The sequence below is a fragment of the Stenella coeruleoalba genome (assembly GCF_951394435.1).
Source record: "Stenella coeruleoalba genome assembly, chromosome: 2".
Classification (NCBI taxonomy): domain Eukaryota; kingdom Metazoa; phylum Chordata; class Mammalia; order Artiodactyla; family Delphinidae; genus Stenella; species Stenella coeruleoalba.
Window position 1 is genome coordinate 93,224,291 of NC_137147.1, and position 16,445 is coordinate 93,240,735.

The 16,445-nt window shown below is 41.9% G+C and overlaps 1 long non-coding RNA gene across 2 annotated transcripts in view; it reads left to right on the forward strand.

Moving 5' to 3' along the window:
- The first annotated feature begins 1,740 nt into the window (after positions 1–1,740).
- The window catches only part of LOC307182876, a 259,239-nt gene continuing 244,534 nt past the window's right edge, over positions 1,741–16,445 (forward strand). For both annotated transcript variants that reach the window (XR_013827281.1, XR_013827282.1), the window contains exon 1: positions 1,741–1,928. This is a non-coding gene — a long non-coding RNA (uncharacterized lncRNA). The remainder of the gene's footprint in view (positions 1,929–16,445) is intronic.

Genomic DNA, 16,445 nt, shown 5'->3' on the forward strand with positions numbered 1-16,445 from the left:
CACGAACCCCTGTCCCCTGCATCGGCAGGCGGACTCTCAACCACTGGGCCACCAGGGAAGCCCGGGACTGTGCTTTTTTATTGTAACTCCATATAGAGATTGGACATATGGATCTGGGATTTATAAGGGTTATGCTATTCCTAACCTTTCATTAGCTCCCTATTGCCTATAAGATAACTTCTAAACTCTTTAATCTTGTCATTCGAGCCCCCTACTCCATCCCTGGTCTGGCCCTTTGCAATCTTACATCCCTTGTAGGAACCCTCCTCTCCAACTAAACTGACTGACTCACTGATCCCCAACTATGCCGTGTGGTGTGCACACTCTGTGCCTTTTCTCACCATTCCCCATTTGGAGTCTGACTTACAAGTCTCTCATTTTGAAAACTGGCTCCGCTGGAAGCCCTAGGCTGAGAGGGTATCTCACACCTCTGTATCCCCATAGCACTTTCTGGCTCATCTTGCTCTGTAGTTCTCATTCTACCATCTCTTCTTGTTAGTTACCTTTTCCTGTGCGTGACTGGCCTCCTACGGCAGAAGTGCCTCCCCCACAGTGTCTACCTCAGTGGCTGACACTAGTAGGTTACAAACCTTTCCATGATCTTAGTGGCTGCCCCATTCGACTCAGCTACTCCGCAGCCTGACTTTTGCAGCCAGAGGCTCTCTGAGCTCTCTTTCTCCCTGTCCAGAGAGCTGGATATTACTTACTGCAGCCCCTTCCATCCTTTGATTTACTTAAAAAATGTTTAACAGATATTTGAAAGCACTTTCTACCCCCTCTCCCACATGGCTATGCCTCTGGCTAGGACTTTGATCATTTTATATTTGCAGATTTCACCTTTAAGAAGGTTATCATCTTCTCTCCCCAAATATTGCGTGTGTTGACCCCTGGCAATGGGAACTCAAACACATGATCTGTCCTACAAGGCAAAGTCTGCTTGAGATCTACCTCCAGTCATGGCATCTTCAGTCCTTTTTTTATAACAATTTTTCTTTATTAAGACATTTAAGATATATTAAATAATCTGTATACTTAAAGATCATATTTTATAGCAACTTTTAAAGAAATCAATATGCCAGAATATTGTTTTATTATAAATTCTTCCTTAACATGCAGGAGTCAAAAGCTATTCCTGGCTGTTTTGTTCTCTAGGCCACTTAACTTTAAGATCTTTCTGGCTACTTATTTTTCTACACCAGAAACTTCAAGTGTTTACGTATCTTCCTCTGGCTTCCATGTTGGTCAAAGGAGAGACCTTACTCTGTCTTCCCACGTCATCCCTCCCTTTACTCCCCACCCACTTCCTCTTTACAATATTAATCTAAAGATAGTTTTGTATGGTGTGTGCCTGTGCTGAAAGCGTTACTGACCCCCTCGAGTCAGTCCCCAACAAGGGTCCCCCTGCCCCCTGTGTCACTCGTGCCAACCTAACGAGACCGCTGTCGACTCAGAAGCAAGGGAAAGCTTTATTCTTTCATCAAATAATGGAACTCTCGCCCTAGAGCAAACGCTCTCCCAAAAAGCCCTCGGCAACGGCCAGCAGCAGCGCTGCTTTGTAGGTTTCTTGTCAGTGGGGAGGGGGCGGAGTTCTTCCCGGTTGCGCACAGCTGTGCAGCTCAAAGGTGCTCCAGCTTGAACTGCCAGGCTCAGCGTCTCTGCACACAGCACGCTGCCGTCGCCATCTTGAATTGAAGTGTCGTGTGCGGAGCTTCTGCACACGGCCCGCCGAGCTGAGGTGCCAGGTGCAGCATCTCTACACACGGCACACTGCTGCCGCCATCTTGAATCACAGAGTCATCTGCAGCGTCTAAGCTGACGTGCCGGCGCAGTCGTTTCGCACTAGAACTCTCGTCTGAAGTGCCCGGTGCAGTACCTCCACGTGTGATACCTTACGAGCGAGTGAAACTAAGCACAAAGGACGAAAAAAGGTTAGACTTTATTCTATTTTTCTTTCCTGGGAATTGTTAATGGGCTTTGCCAGTGACAAATGCATAACAGGGCCTCTCAACTAGGATCTTTCCAATCCTGGGACACTTTCTCAGTTTGAATTTATCCCTCTCTCCCTCCCTTCCTAACTTTTTGTGAAGAAGCCCTCCAATTCAGACAGATCCCTTACTTACTGCTCTGTGACTGAAAGTCTCTGAGTCTCCTTTTCTTCATCTGTAGGATGGGGGAGTACCACCTTACTTATATATATATAATCAAACTGCCCTAGCATTTTGGCATATAGGAGGAGTTTGAGATGTGAAGTCCTTTCCACCCTCTTTCTACCTAAACAGTACCTTAGAACAGGGGCCCTCAAACTAATTCATATAAGAAACACCTGGGGTCCTTGGGAAAAAACCCAGATTCCAGTGCCCCATCCCCAGAGTGTGTGACTCATTAGGTCTGGATGGGGCCAAGGAATCTGCCTTTTCAACAACCAGTGATTCTAACATAGGTGGTTGACAGACTACCTTCTGAGAGATCCTGCTTTAGAATCATAAGATTATATGAAGGTAGAGCTGGAAGGGCCTCTTGATTACCTCATTCAACACTCACTCCCCATTTGGGTGATAGAGACACTGAGTTTAGGTGACTCACCCAAGGTCATGTAGGGAGGCAGTGGCTGAGCTAAAGCGGGAACTTACGTTCCCAGACTCACAGTGTGAGTGGCTATGCCAGGCGGCCACCTCCTCTTTATTAGGAAACAGAGCCTTTCCTGGCTCGAGTTGAGGTTGCCCTGAGCAACTCCTTGGCAATGAATTAAGGGCTCAGACTTCTTAGTCAAAAGGTCTTATAGAAATTGTTCTCTGTAAGGAATACTCTTGTGTAGCAGCTTGTACATCCTTTCCATTGCCTTGTTGAGAGCATCTTCAGCTTAGGAAAAATTTATTCAGTTATTTCTTTGATTATAGTGGGTATCTTGCTGCCCTTTTAAATTTTGTTGTGGCATCCTTTTTTTAAAAAATTAATTATTTAAAATTTTTTGGCTGTGTTGGGTCTTTGCTGCTGTGCACGGGCTTTCTCTAGTTACAGTGAGTGGGGGCTACTCTTCGTTGTGGTGCGTGAGCTTCTCATTGTCGTGGCTTCTCTTGTTGCGGAGCACGGGCTCTAGGTGTGCAGGCTTCAGTAGTTGTGGCTCGCAGGCTCTAGAGTGCAGGCTCAGTAGTTGTAGCGCACGGGCTTAGTTGCTTCGCGGCATGTGGGATCTTCTCGGATCAGGGCTTGAACCCGTGTCCCCTGCATTGGCAGGCAGATTCTTAACCACTGTGCCACCAGGGAAGCTCCTGGCATCCTTCTTTTTTTTTGTTTTTTTTTTTTCCGGTACGCGGGCCTCTCACTGTTGTGGCCTCTCCCATTGTGGAGCACAGGCTCCGTTGCGCAGGCCCAGCGGCCATGGCTTCTGGGCCCAGCCGCTCCGCGGCATGTGGGATCCTCCTGGACCGGGGCACAAACCCGCGTCCCCTGCATGGGCAGGTGGACTCTCAACCACTGCGCCACCAGGGAAGCCCTGATCATAACTTTTATGATAATCACTTCCTTGCATATCTTCACAGTTTGATTACCCCTATCATGCATCTCTAGACAACAGAGTTTACTTTGCTCTTTAACAACACTGATCTGTCTCTTAAATCTCTTAAACTGCACCTTCCTGTCCATCCCTTTCTTCTTCTTACAGTTTATCTTTTGAAGAACCTGATCTATTTGACCTATAGAGTTTCTCACAGTTTTAGTTTTGCTGATTACCAGAGGTTTGATCAAACTCATAACTGATCGTTTTAACTGGATTGTTAGTGTTATGTGTTCTTTCATCAGGAGGCATGTAATGTCTGCTTTTCAGTCTTTTTCTCTTATATTAGCAGTCGTTGATGCTCAATGCTTTTATCCATTAATTTGTTGGAGGATGCAAGATGATGATATTCTATAATTTCATTTTCATTTATTTATTGGAATAATATTATAAGAGGCCATTCCTCATCTACTACTCTTCAGTTGGCCACATTTTCACCTGGGTGAAAGATACATTTCCCTGCGTTCCTTGTAGCTAGGTATGACCATATGACTATGTTCTGGCCAATGAGCTATAAATGGAAATGTCCTGTGTTTAGAAAGTCTTTTTTTTAATTTTTAAAATTTTATTGGAGTTTAGTTGATTTACAATGTTGTGTTAGTTTCAGGTGTACAGCAAAGTGATTCAGTTATACATATATTCATTCTTTTTCAGATTCTTTTCCCATATAGGTTATTACAGAAAATTGAGTAGAGTTCCCTGTGCTATACAGTAGGTCCTTGTTGGTTACCTATCTTATATATAGTAGTGTGTGTATATTAATCCCAGGCTCCTAATTTATCCCTCCCCGCAGCATTTCTCCTTTGGTAACCATAAGTTTGTTTTTGAAGTCTGTGAGTATGTTTCTGTTTTGTATACAAGTTCATTTGTATCATTTTTTAAAATTAGATTCCAAATATGAGTGATATTCTATGCTATTTGGCTTTCTCTGACTTACTTCACTTAGTGTGATAATCTCTAGCTTCATCCATGTTGCTACAAATGGCATTGTTTTGTTCTTTTTTTTTAGCCTAAAATGAAAGTTTATTGTCTTGGGTAGTATTAATTTCAAAGGTAAGTAGTTTTTACAAAATTGGTTCAGTGGTGCAATGATTTTACAACCCTGAGTTACCTTCTCAGTGATTCTTTTGAGTTTTACGATCACATGGATAACTATAGTAATTCCTCTAACAATTGCAATCCAAAGCAGGAACAAGGGGAAAGGTGCAAGTCTGAAATTCTTTATGCCCATCTCTTTGTTTTTATTAAGGAGGAAAATCTTTCTCAGAAAATTCCCCTCAGGTCTCATTAGTCCTAACAGGTTATTTGCCCACCTTTAGAAACCAGGGGAGAAATGGATTGTCTAAGGGCTGACATACCCTGAAAATAGTGCCACTCATATCCCAAAAAATTGGGTTTTGGAAAAAAAAAAAATTGTAGGTAACCAGAAGTGATTGTCACTTATATTCATTATAATCTTTTATTTTTAATATGCTTCTCCCTCCTGCCATTGATGATTCTGTCCTTAAAAGTAAATGATATATGAATATGTAAAGATGTGGTTTTATGAATAAGAGATATTGAAGCTATTTTGTCACTACAAAAAATCTGAAAATGCTGATTATTATCTAAACTTTTTGCCGAATAATGCAGACTCCTTTCTTAATTTTAGGCAAGTTTATTAGGGTTGAATTAATAATAACTTCTCTAATCTGTTTTCATCTGTAACACTCTTGTCCTCTTTCTATTGTTAAAAACAAGACAATAGGCCTCAAATGGAGTCACTTATGCTAAGCCTCATGTCACGAAACTGAGAGGAGACTTAATTACAGTTTCTGCTCTCCCAAAAATGGAATCTTAAACCAGTCCGTCAGGAATCACCTAATCAGCAGGTTAGGTAATCTGCCGTCCCCTAAAGGAAAGTGACCTTGCCATAACCATTCTGCTTTTTGCCTAGTGTAACTCCCTTGTTCCCATTCCCTTCTGCATATTAAGTCTTTTGCATTTTGTACAGCTCCTCAGAGCTCTCTGTCTGCTAGATTGGATGCTGTTCGATTCATGAATCATTGAATAAAGCTATTAAGATCTTTAAAATATGCTCACTTGAATTTTTTTAACATTATCCTTCTCTCCCTAGTATTCTGCATCCTTCTAATACTTTTATTTTAGTCTCCTTTCCAAATTTTTTTGGTCTTTTATTTGTCATTTTTCAATTTTGCCTACTTTCCTTCTTTTTTTTCCCTCTTTCCAGACTTTCACTTTCTCTTTCCTTTTTTTATTTGTTTATAATCAGTAGAAATCTACGCAAGCACATGGAAGACTGAAAGATAAAGGAGTATATGGTAACAGTGGAAGTTTGACTAACGTTTATCCCCCATTATACCCAATTAAATAAGATTTGAATGATATCAAATCTTGTGATTCAACTGAATTTTCAGAACACCTTCTCAGTATCTCTTGTAACACTTATAATTCTACCATGTGTCATGAAAATATAGCAAGTAGCATATAGTGAATTTTGAGTTATTACAAGTAATTTGTACATATTTTCTTGTCTGATGGCTACAGTGACCACATGAGAAGCTATTCAAGTAAGATCTTATGGCTTGTTCAATGATTCAGTGTATACGTGGCAGATCTCAGGTCATCCAGTTGGTTGATAGAAAAATAAGAAATATTTAAAATCAGTTTTTCTGATTCCTAGTCAGAATTCTCCAAAAGTTGCAGATAAGAGCATCAACTTCCTTCTCTCTGCACTTGTTAAATTCACCAAAATCCAGGTTCTAATTGTCATTCTTGGATATCTTTCCCTTGGACTCTGGCTTTGAGAGGGACTCTACGTAGATAGTAATTCAGGAAAGAGAGCAATACAGGGAAGCCCTTCAGTCTTTCCACTTCCCCCGTAGATGTCACACAGCTCACCCACTAACTCTTCATTCAGGAAACCTGCTGGTCTTGGAGAGTCTCCTAAAGAGGCAGAGGGCAGCTTCAGCTCATGCTGGGGCAGAAATATTTAGGCGCTCGTTCTATCGCGACAAGCCAGTGCCAGCGGGCGCCACTGTGGGGGTTCCTCCCTCTCGCTTGTTTGCGCTAGACCTCTCGTTCTTTTTTATGGCTGAGTAATATTCCATTGTATATATGTACCACATCTTCTTTATCCGTCCCTCTGTCAGTGGACACTTAGGTTGCTTCCATGTCTTGGATATTGTAAATAGTGCTGCAATGAACTATGGGGTGCATGTGTCTTTTTGAATTATGGGTTTTTTCCAGATATATGCCCAGGAGTGGGATTGCTGGAACATATGGTAGTTCTGTTTTTAGTTTTTTAAGGAACCTCCATACTGTTTTCCACAGTGGTTGTACCAATTTACATTTCAGCCAACAGTGTAGAAGGGTTCCCTTTTCTCCACACCCTCTCTAGCATTTATTGTTTGTAGACCTTTTGATGATGGCCATTCTGACTCTTGTGAGGTGATATCTCATTGTAGTTTTTATTTGCATTTCTCTGATAATTAGCGATGTTGAGCATCTTTTCATGTGTTTTTTTGCCATCTGTATGTCTTCTTTGGAGAAATGTCTATTTAGATCTTCTGCCCATTTTTTTTCTTTTTTTTTTTTTTTGTGGTATGCCCTCTCACTGTTGTGGCCTCTCCCGTTGCGGAGCATAGTCTCCGGACGCACAGGCTCAGTGGCCATGGCTCACAGGCCTAGCCACTCCACGGCATGTGGGATCTTCCTGGACCGGGGCATGAACCCATGTCCCCTGCATCAGCAGGTGGACTCTCAACCACTGCGCCACCAGGGAATCCCCAAAATATTTATTTATTTATTTTTGTGGTACACGGGCCTCTGACTGTTGTGGCCTCTCCCGTTGCGGAGCACAGGCTCTGGACGCGCAGGCTCAGCGGCCATGGTGCACGGGCCCAGCTGCTCCGTGGCATGTGGGATCTTCCCGGACCGGGGCACAAACCGACGTCCCCTGCATAGGCAGGCAGACTCTCAACCCCTGCACCACCAGGGAAGCTCTGCCCATTTTTTGATTGGGTTTGTTTTTTTTGACATAGAGCTGCATGAGCTGTTTGTATATTTTGGAAATTAATCCCCTGTCCGTTGCATCATTTGCAAATATTTTCTCCCATTCCGAGGGTTGTCTTTTTGTTTTGTTGATGGTTTCCTTTGCTGTGCAAAAGCTTTTAAGTTTAATTAGATCCCATTTGTTTATTTTTGTTTTTATTTTCATTACTCTAAGAGGTGGATCAAAAAAGATATTGCTGCAATTTATGTCAAAGAGTGTTCTGCCTATGTTTTTCTCTAAGAGTTTTATAGTGTCCCGCTTTACATTTAGGTCTTTGATCCATTTTGAGTTTATTTTTGTGTATGGTGTTAAAGAATGTTTAGAAAGTCTTTTTAAAGAGAGAGGAGGACATTGTTTTGGGTTATCTTCCTTCCGAGAAAGGCAGATATATGGGGGACTTACGGAAGATAAGGGCTAGTTCGTAAACTTTGTTTTGTAGACTCCTTTGGTGGTTCTCTGGACCAATAAGGGTCTAGAGTTGTCTATGATGATTAGCTTCTATCCTTCCTGTTAGAGAGGGGAGGGAGGGACACCTTTACAAATTTATATCCCGCTTTTAGGCAAATAGAGGGAGGACAGAAAGCTTTTCTTTTACTTGCTCCTTCTCAGTTGCCTTCAGTCATAAATCCTTATGTTCAAGTGACATATTTAGGATGATATATTCTGCTACCCTTCACCTTAATGGGTATAAAGTTTTTGTATGAGTTTGCTAGGGCTGTGGTAATAAAGAACCTGGGTGATTCACTTAAAACCACAGAAATGGGTGGCTTAAAACAACAGAAATGTATTCTCTCACAGTTCTGGAGGCTAGAAGTTTGAAATCAAGGTGTTGGCACGGCCATGCTCCCTCTGAAATCTCTAGGGGAGGGTCCTTCTTTGCCTCTTCCTAGCTTCTGGTGGTTGCTGGTAACGCTTGGCATTCCTTGGCTTGTAGCTTCATCACTTCAATCTCTGCCTCCATCATTACACAGCATTATTCCTGAATGTCTGTGTATCTCTGTCTTCTCTTTTTATAAGGACATCAGTCATACTGAAGTTGGCCCACTCTAATCAGTACAACCTCATCTTAACTAATTACATCTACAAAGACCTTATTTCTAAATAACATCATACTCACAGGAACCTGGGGTTAGGACTTCTCCCTTTTGGGGGAACACAATTCAGTCCAGAACAGTGCCTGTGCTCCTTCCCCGTGGAGAGGGTAAGTGGGCAAGTGGGCAGTTGGCTGTGTGGATTTGTAGTGATAAGGCTGTGGAGAGAGGGGAAGATGGCAAGGAACAAATAGTGCCAATGAAGTGTGAAAATGCTGAAAAAAAGATACGAAGAAAATGTAAGTGGAGAACTAGAAGGTGCGGGCTGTGGGTGAGGGAGGGCAGCAGGGCCCACAGAGCAGAGTTAAAATTGACTCCGATGCTGCTTGGGATCCTTCAGGCAGATAAGGAGCAATGATGGCAGAAGTATGAAGACTTGAGCACTCTCTGGCAGCCAGGGACTGGCCATGCCTGGTGTGGCTAGAGTGGAGGGTGTCATGAGGCCTTAGGTCTTGAGGGATTTGGGTTTTGCATTAAAATCTTTGCCTGTAACCCTAATGCAAAGGCGAGCTACTGAGGGCTTCTAGTGGGATCCATGAGATCAGATTTGATTTTTAAATAAAGGTTAGCAAGCCAGCATTGTAAGTGGACTGAAGAGGTTTTTGTGACGGTTTTGGTGAGCATGGGAAGGCACCAGCTGCACTGGCTGCCCTGCTCTCCCACACATTCAGACTCTGATACCTGACTTCCATACCCACTCTGACCCCTGTGATTTTGCCGACCATCTGGTCTGAGAGGCCATGTAAAAGTTTTGGCTTTGTTTATCCATCCCTCGTGTCTCTGTAGGCCTGTGGGATTTCCACAGCTACAGTGTGGTGTTGGGAGGGGGAAGGAGGGCGGTTTGGACGTTAACAAGGTGATGCACGTGAAAGCACTTTTTAAGCCAGAAAGCATTTTACACGAGCCTGGTGTGGGAGTCAGACAGACCTGGTGCACTTTTTTTTTTTAAACAGCTCTATTGGGATATACTTTATATACCATAAAGTTCACTGGTTTGAAGTGTATAGTTCAGTGATTTTTTTTGTATACTCACAGAGTTGTGCAAGCATTATCATGATCTAATTTCAGAACATTTTCACCATCCCCAAAAGCAACCTTGTACCTGAGTGGACATCCTGATTCCACTCTTTAATAGCTGTGTAGCTGTGGACAACTTATTTAACCTCTCTGAGCCCCTGTTTCCTCATCTTCTAGGTGGGAATAGTAACATGCAATTTCATGGGCCTATTCAAGGGATGAAGGAGATGGCAAATAACATCCTTAGCACACAGCCTGGCACAGGGTAGGCCCTCAATAAAGTCGGGTCAACTTAATTAATGTTGGCAGTTGTTTTTCTGGGATTTAACTGGACTTACCCTGAGCAGTTATTCATGAATCATTGTCCCAGCATCCATTTTTAAAAGACTGAAGTATAGTTGATTTACAATATTGTGTTAGTTTTAGGTGTACAGCATAGTGATTCAGTTTTCTTTCTTTCAGGTTATATTCCATTATCAGTTATTATAAGATTGTTGGGTATAATTCCCTGCGGTATACAGTAAATTGTTGTTGCTTATCTATTTTATGTATAGTAGTTTGTATCTATTAACCCATACCCCTAATTTGTCCCTCCCACCCTCCCTCTCCCCTTTGGTAACCATAAATTTGTTTTCTATGTCTGTGAATCTGTTTCTGTTTTGTATATACATTTACTTGCATTATTTTTAGATTCCAAATATGAGTGATATCATAGTATTTGTCTTTCTCTGACTTATGTTTACTAAGCATAATATTCTGTAGGTCCATCCACGTTGAAATGGCAATATTTCATTCCTTTTTTATGGCTTAGTAATATTCTATTGTGTACGTGTGTGTGTGTGTGTGTGTGTGTGTGTGTATGTATGTATATATACCACATCGTTTTTTTTTAAATTGAAGTATAGTTGATTTGCAATGTTGTGCTAATTTCTGTTGTAGAGCAAAGTGACTCATTATACACATACATACATTCTTTTTTTATATTCTTTTCCATTATGGTTTATCCCAGGAGATTGGATATAGTTCCCTGTGCTATACAGTAGGACCTTGTTGTTTATCCATTCTAAATGTAATAGTTTGCATCTACTAACCCCATACTCCCAGTCCATCCCTCTCCCTCCTCCACACCCCCTTGGCAACCACAAGTCTGATCTCTGTGTCTGAGTCTGTTTCTGTTTTGTAGACAGGTTCTTTTGTGCCATATCTTAGATTCCACATATAAGTGATATCATATGGTATTGTGTCTTTCTCTTTCTGACTTTCTTCACTTAGTATGATAATCTCTAGTTGCATCCATGTTGCTGCAAATGGCATTATTTTGTTCTTTTTTATGGCTGAGTAGTATTCCATTGTATATATGTACCACATCGTCTTTTTTTTTTTTTTTTTTTTGAGGTACGCGGGCCTCTCACTGTCGCAGCCTCTCCCGTTCTCCCGTTGCGGAGCACAGGCTCTGGACGCGCAGGCCCAGCGGCCATGGTTCACGGGCCCAGCCGCTCTGCGGCATGTGGGATCCTCCCGGACCGGGGCACGAACCTGTGTCCCCTGCATCGGCAGGCGAACCCTCAACCACTGCGCCACCAGGGAAGCCCTGGGTCTTCGTTGCTGTACGTGGGCTTTCTCTAGTTGCCGCGAGCAGGGGCTACTCTTCATTGTGGTGCGCAGACTTCTCATTGAGGTGGCTTCTCTTGTTGCAGAGCATGGGCTCTAGGTGTGCAGGCTTCAGTAGTTGTGGCAGGTGGGCTCAGTAGTTGTGGCTTGCAGGCTCTAGAGCACAGGCTCAGTAGTTGTGGCACATGGGCTTAGTTGCTCCGCGGCATGTGGGATCTTCCTGGACCAGGGCTCGAACCCGTGTCCCCTGCACTGGCAGGCGGATTCTTAACCACTGCACCACCAGGGAAGCCCCATTTGTAGACTTTTTAATGATGGCCATTCTGACTGGTGTGAGGTGGTACCTCACTGTAGTTTTGATTTGCATTTCTCTAATGATTAATGATGTTGAGCATCTTTTCATGTGCTTACTGTTCATTTGTAATGTCTTCTTTGGAGAAATGTCTATTAAAGTCTTCTGCCCATTTTTCAATTGGGTTGTTTTTATGTTTATGAGCTATATGAGCTGTTGTATATTTTAGAGATTAAGCCCTTGTAGGTTGCATCATTTGCAAATATTTTCCCACGTTCCATAGGTTTTTTTTTTTTTTTTTTTTTATGGTTTCCTTTGCTGTGCAAAAGCTTGTAAGTTTGATTAGGTCCCATTTGTTTATTTATTTATTTTTATTTCTATTGCCTTGGAAGACTGACCTGAGAAAATATTGGTATGATTTATGTCAGAGAATGTTTTGTCTGTGTTCTCTTCTAGGAGTTTTACTACACCACATCTTCTTAATCCAGTTTTCTGAGCACTTGGGTTGTTTCCATGTCTTGGCTATTATTATAAATAATGCTATGAACACTGGGATGCATGTGTCTTTTCAAATTATTTTTTCCATATATATACCCAGGAGTAGAATTGCTGGATCATGTGGTAGTCCTATTTTTGTTTTTTAAGGAACCTCCATACTGTTTTCTGTAGTGGCTGTACCAATTTACATTCCCACCAGCAGTGTATCATGGTTTCCTTTTCTCCACACTCTCTCCAGGATTTGTTACTTTTAGACTGTTTGATGATAGTCATTCTGATAGCAATTATTTTTCTTAAGAGCTTGCAGTCCTTATACTTAACCTAACGTTTTAAAGATCCCCTGCTCCGCAACACACGAAACCACACACACACACAAATACAGAAATACACTAATACAATACAGACCAAACTGAGCAAGTTTTGAGAGATTCAGAGAATTTCTGGGATATTTTTATGCTTGTAAAGCTAATTGCTCTTTAAATATTTATCTATATCTGATGTTTCTAATTTGCATTTCTTTAACTGAAAGGGCTTAGTGCCTGAAGATGTCCAGTGGAACTGTCCACAGGGAAAATTATAGATTACACAAGGTTGTATTTAGTGTCTCTCTAAGTTAGAATTAATAACAACAATTTCTTGGGCTGCTCTCATGTGCCAGGCTTTGAATTAAATATATTTATGTGTATCTTTATCTTTGGCTTGACCCTGAAAATTAAGTCAGTATTCATATCACAAAGTAGAAATTATAATCACCCTCCACTTTGTAGAGGAGGAAAAAGGAGGCCCAGAGAAGGTAAGTCACTTGCCCAAGGACACACAAGTAGAGGAGTCAGGATATGAACCCGTTGTAGCCTCCTACAATGATGGGCTAACACATAGCTTCAGGTTAGGATCTCTCCAGATGCCTCCAGGAGTCTACTTTTAGAAGACAGGTAAATTATTCTCAGTGGCATCAATGAATAATAAGGGGGTCATTACCCCAAGTTACTTCTGTTGTGGTAGGGGCTGCCACTTTAATGGCCTAAGCAATACCCTCAATCCTGGGAAAGTAACAGAATCACCCAGGGAGCTTTAAAAATATCTAGATTTCCTGGCTCCACTACAGTCTCTTATAGCAGAATTTTTTAGGATGGATTTTAGAATCTGTATTCCTGAAAATCTTCCAAGAGATCATTTTAGATAGAGAATATAGAAACAATAAAATGAAGGAGTACAAGAAAATATAGGCATTTTAAAATTTAAATTTTACTACAAGCAAAGTTGATACACAGTGATAGTTTGGGGAACAGAGTTGTAAAACATATGGCAGGTGGTAGGTGTATTAGTTAGGACATGACTAACTGCTATACATATCAACCCATTACTCCCTATGGTTTAACACAATAGAAATGAGTTTCTCACTCATATGAAGTCCACAGTAGGTGACCTGTTTGGATGCAGCTCTCTTCCAGGGAGGGCTTCAGGAACCCAGGCTCTTTCCATTTTGTTGCAGCTCCATCGTTAATATGTGGCTTCCGAGGTTGTTGGGGAAGGACAATTAGGAGGGACACTCACAAGTGGGCAATTTTATGGGCTGGGTCTGGGAGTGGAACACACACTTCCACCATGATTTAGCAGCTGAAACTAAGTCTTTGGATATGTCTAAGCACTAGGGAGGCTGGGGCATGTAGTCTGGCTGTTCTTAGAAGGATGAAGAAAAAGCTTAGGTGAACTGTTAGCCTGTCTCTATTCCAAAGGATTAATATCTTACAAATTGATAGTAAAAAGGCAACCAGTAACCAACAAGGAACTACTGTATAGCACAGGGAACTCTGCTCAATATTCTGAAATAACCTAAATGGGAAAAGAACTTGAAAAAGAATAGATACATGTGTATGTATAACTTAATCACTTTGCTGTACACCTGAAACTAAAACAACATTGTTAATCAACTATACTCCAATATAAAATAAAAATTTAAAAAAGGCAACCAATCCAGTTAAAAATGGGCAAAGAATAAGGACAGGCTATTCACAGAAACACAAACCCAAATGACTAATGAACATTAAAAAGATGCTCAAGCTCTCTGGTAGACAGGGAAATGAAAAAAATAAAAAGTAACAATGCGCTATCACTCTCCACCCATCAGATTGACGGAATTAGAGAATGATAACACCTACTACTGGTGGGAAGCAGGAGAGTGTTGGTAGAGAGGTAGATTGCTACAACATTTTGGAAAGAAATCTGGCATTAGCAGTTAAAATTAAAAACACACGTCATTTCAACCTAGCAGTTCCATTCCAGAGAATCTCTTTCATAGAATAGAGGCAGTGTGTATGGATAGATATGTCCTAGAATATTTGTTGCACAGTGACAAAAATAGGACATAAAGTTTCCATCAGTAGGGGAGTAGTTCAATGCATTGTGATTATCAATATCATGGAATACTTTGAAGTTTTAAAAAAGATGACTAAGGTGTTCCCATGAGCTATTATTAACCGAGAAAATCAAGTCAGAGAAATGTATATGATTTCTTTTTAAAAAATTTTATTTTATTCATTTATTTAATTTGTTTTTGGCTGCATTGGGTCTTTGTTGCTGCACGTGGGCTTTCTCTAGCTGCCGCGAGTGGGCTTCTCATTGCAGTAGCTTCTCTTGTTGTGGAGCACGGGCTCTAGGCAGGCGGGCTTCAGTAGTTGTGGCCCGCGGGCTCTAGAGTTCAGGCTCAGTAGTTGTGGCGCATGGGCTTAGTTGCTCCGCGGCATGTGGGATCGTCCCAGACCAGGGATCGAACCCGTGTCCCTTGCATTGGCAGGCAGATCTTAACCACTGTGCCACCAGGGAAGTCCCGATTTCTTTTTTTTTTTTAAAGGATAAATCAAAGAATAATCCAGATCTCCCTTTTAAACCTATCATTATCATCATCGTTATCAGTCTGTGCCTGTCTGTGTATGTACATATGATTGATGAGCATAGAGAAAGGTTGTTAACATTGGTGACCTGGGCCAAAGACTATGGGTGATAGGGGACAGAGGTGGAGTAAGAAAGTAACCTCCCCTCCCCAAACCACATTTAAAGAGTTAGCAATAAAAGTGGCATGTGTAATAAGACCTCATAAAACCTATATATATATAAATAAGGTAATTGATGTGTTAGTGATGGTTATCTCAGGGTAGAATTTCAGGTGAGTTTTATTTTCTTATATCTTTAGGTATTGTTTAACATTTTACAATAAACATTTATTACTTATATAAATGGGGGGTGGAACCAGTGAGCTTTTTCATTATGTAAAAAATAAAAAGCTTCCTGAATGATCTGATGATTAACCAGGCTTCATCATCAGGGTTTGATTTAGGAAGCTCAAAAAATGGAATTTCAGGTACCAGAAAGCAGAGTGTTAAGAAAGCACTTCTTAACTTGCTTAAGAAGTGAGGGGGGCCTTGTTGGGACCCCAGAAGCCACTCACCATGGATCATTTCTTACTTGTAACATGCTAAGACTGCCTCTGAGGGAAAATGATGATCAGATGAGGCATGAGGTATCTGGGGAATATGAGGATTGACTCCTGGTAAACATCAGTTTGTGGTTCAGGTGCTGGCTTCTGATATCTGAAGGTTCTAGGTTGGGGACAGGGCAGCTAGTGAAGAGGTGGATGGCAGGAAAGCTGTGATGCTCAGGGGGTGGGGCAAAGGCCTTATTGCCAAGCAGACTGGGGTTTGAATCTGGGCCCTGCGACTCACTAGACATATGAACTTGGACCTGTTACTCCACCTGCCTGGGCCTGAGTTTTCTCGTTAGGAAAGTGAGGATAATGATGCCTCCGTGGCAGGTCTGCTGTGAGGAAGGGAGACTATGTGGGTGCTGGAGGTGGCCCAGCCAATACTGTATGTGTATCAGCTTGTAGGAAAGCTCAAGGCCATGGTCCTGAGAGAGCCCATTGCTTAGCTCAGTGGGTAATGGAGGGGGGAGGAGCATCAGTAAAGCTTGAGAAAATGCAGGCCACTGGAAAAGGAAAGAGGCTCAGGCAAACCTGGCTGAGGGCCTCTGCATCTCCTGCCCCTCTTGACTTGCCCTCCAGACTCAGTTTCTTATCCTTTCCCTCCTCCATCCCTTTAGTCAATTCTTGTGGATTGGAATTAGGTGACTGTGATGGACTGAATTTTTGTTTCAATTTTTAAATTAAAAAAAAAAATTGTTTTGGCCAGACTAAGCAGCTTGCAGGATCTTAGTTCCCTGACCAGAGATTGAATGCGGGCCCTTGGCAGTGAAAGCATGGAGTCCTAACCACAGGACCGCCAGAGAGTTTCCCCCCTTGACTGAATTTTTGTGTGCCCACCAAATTAATATGTT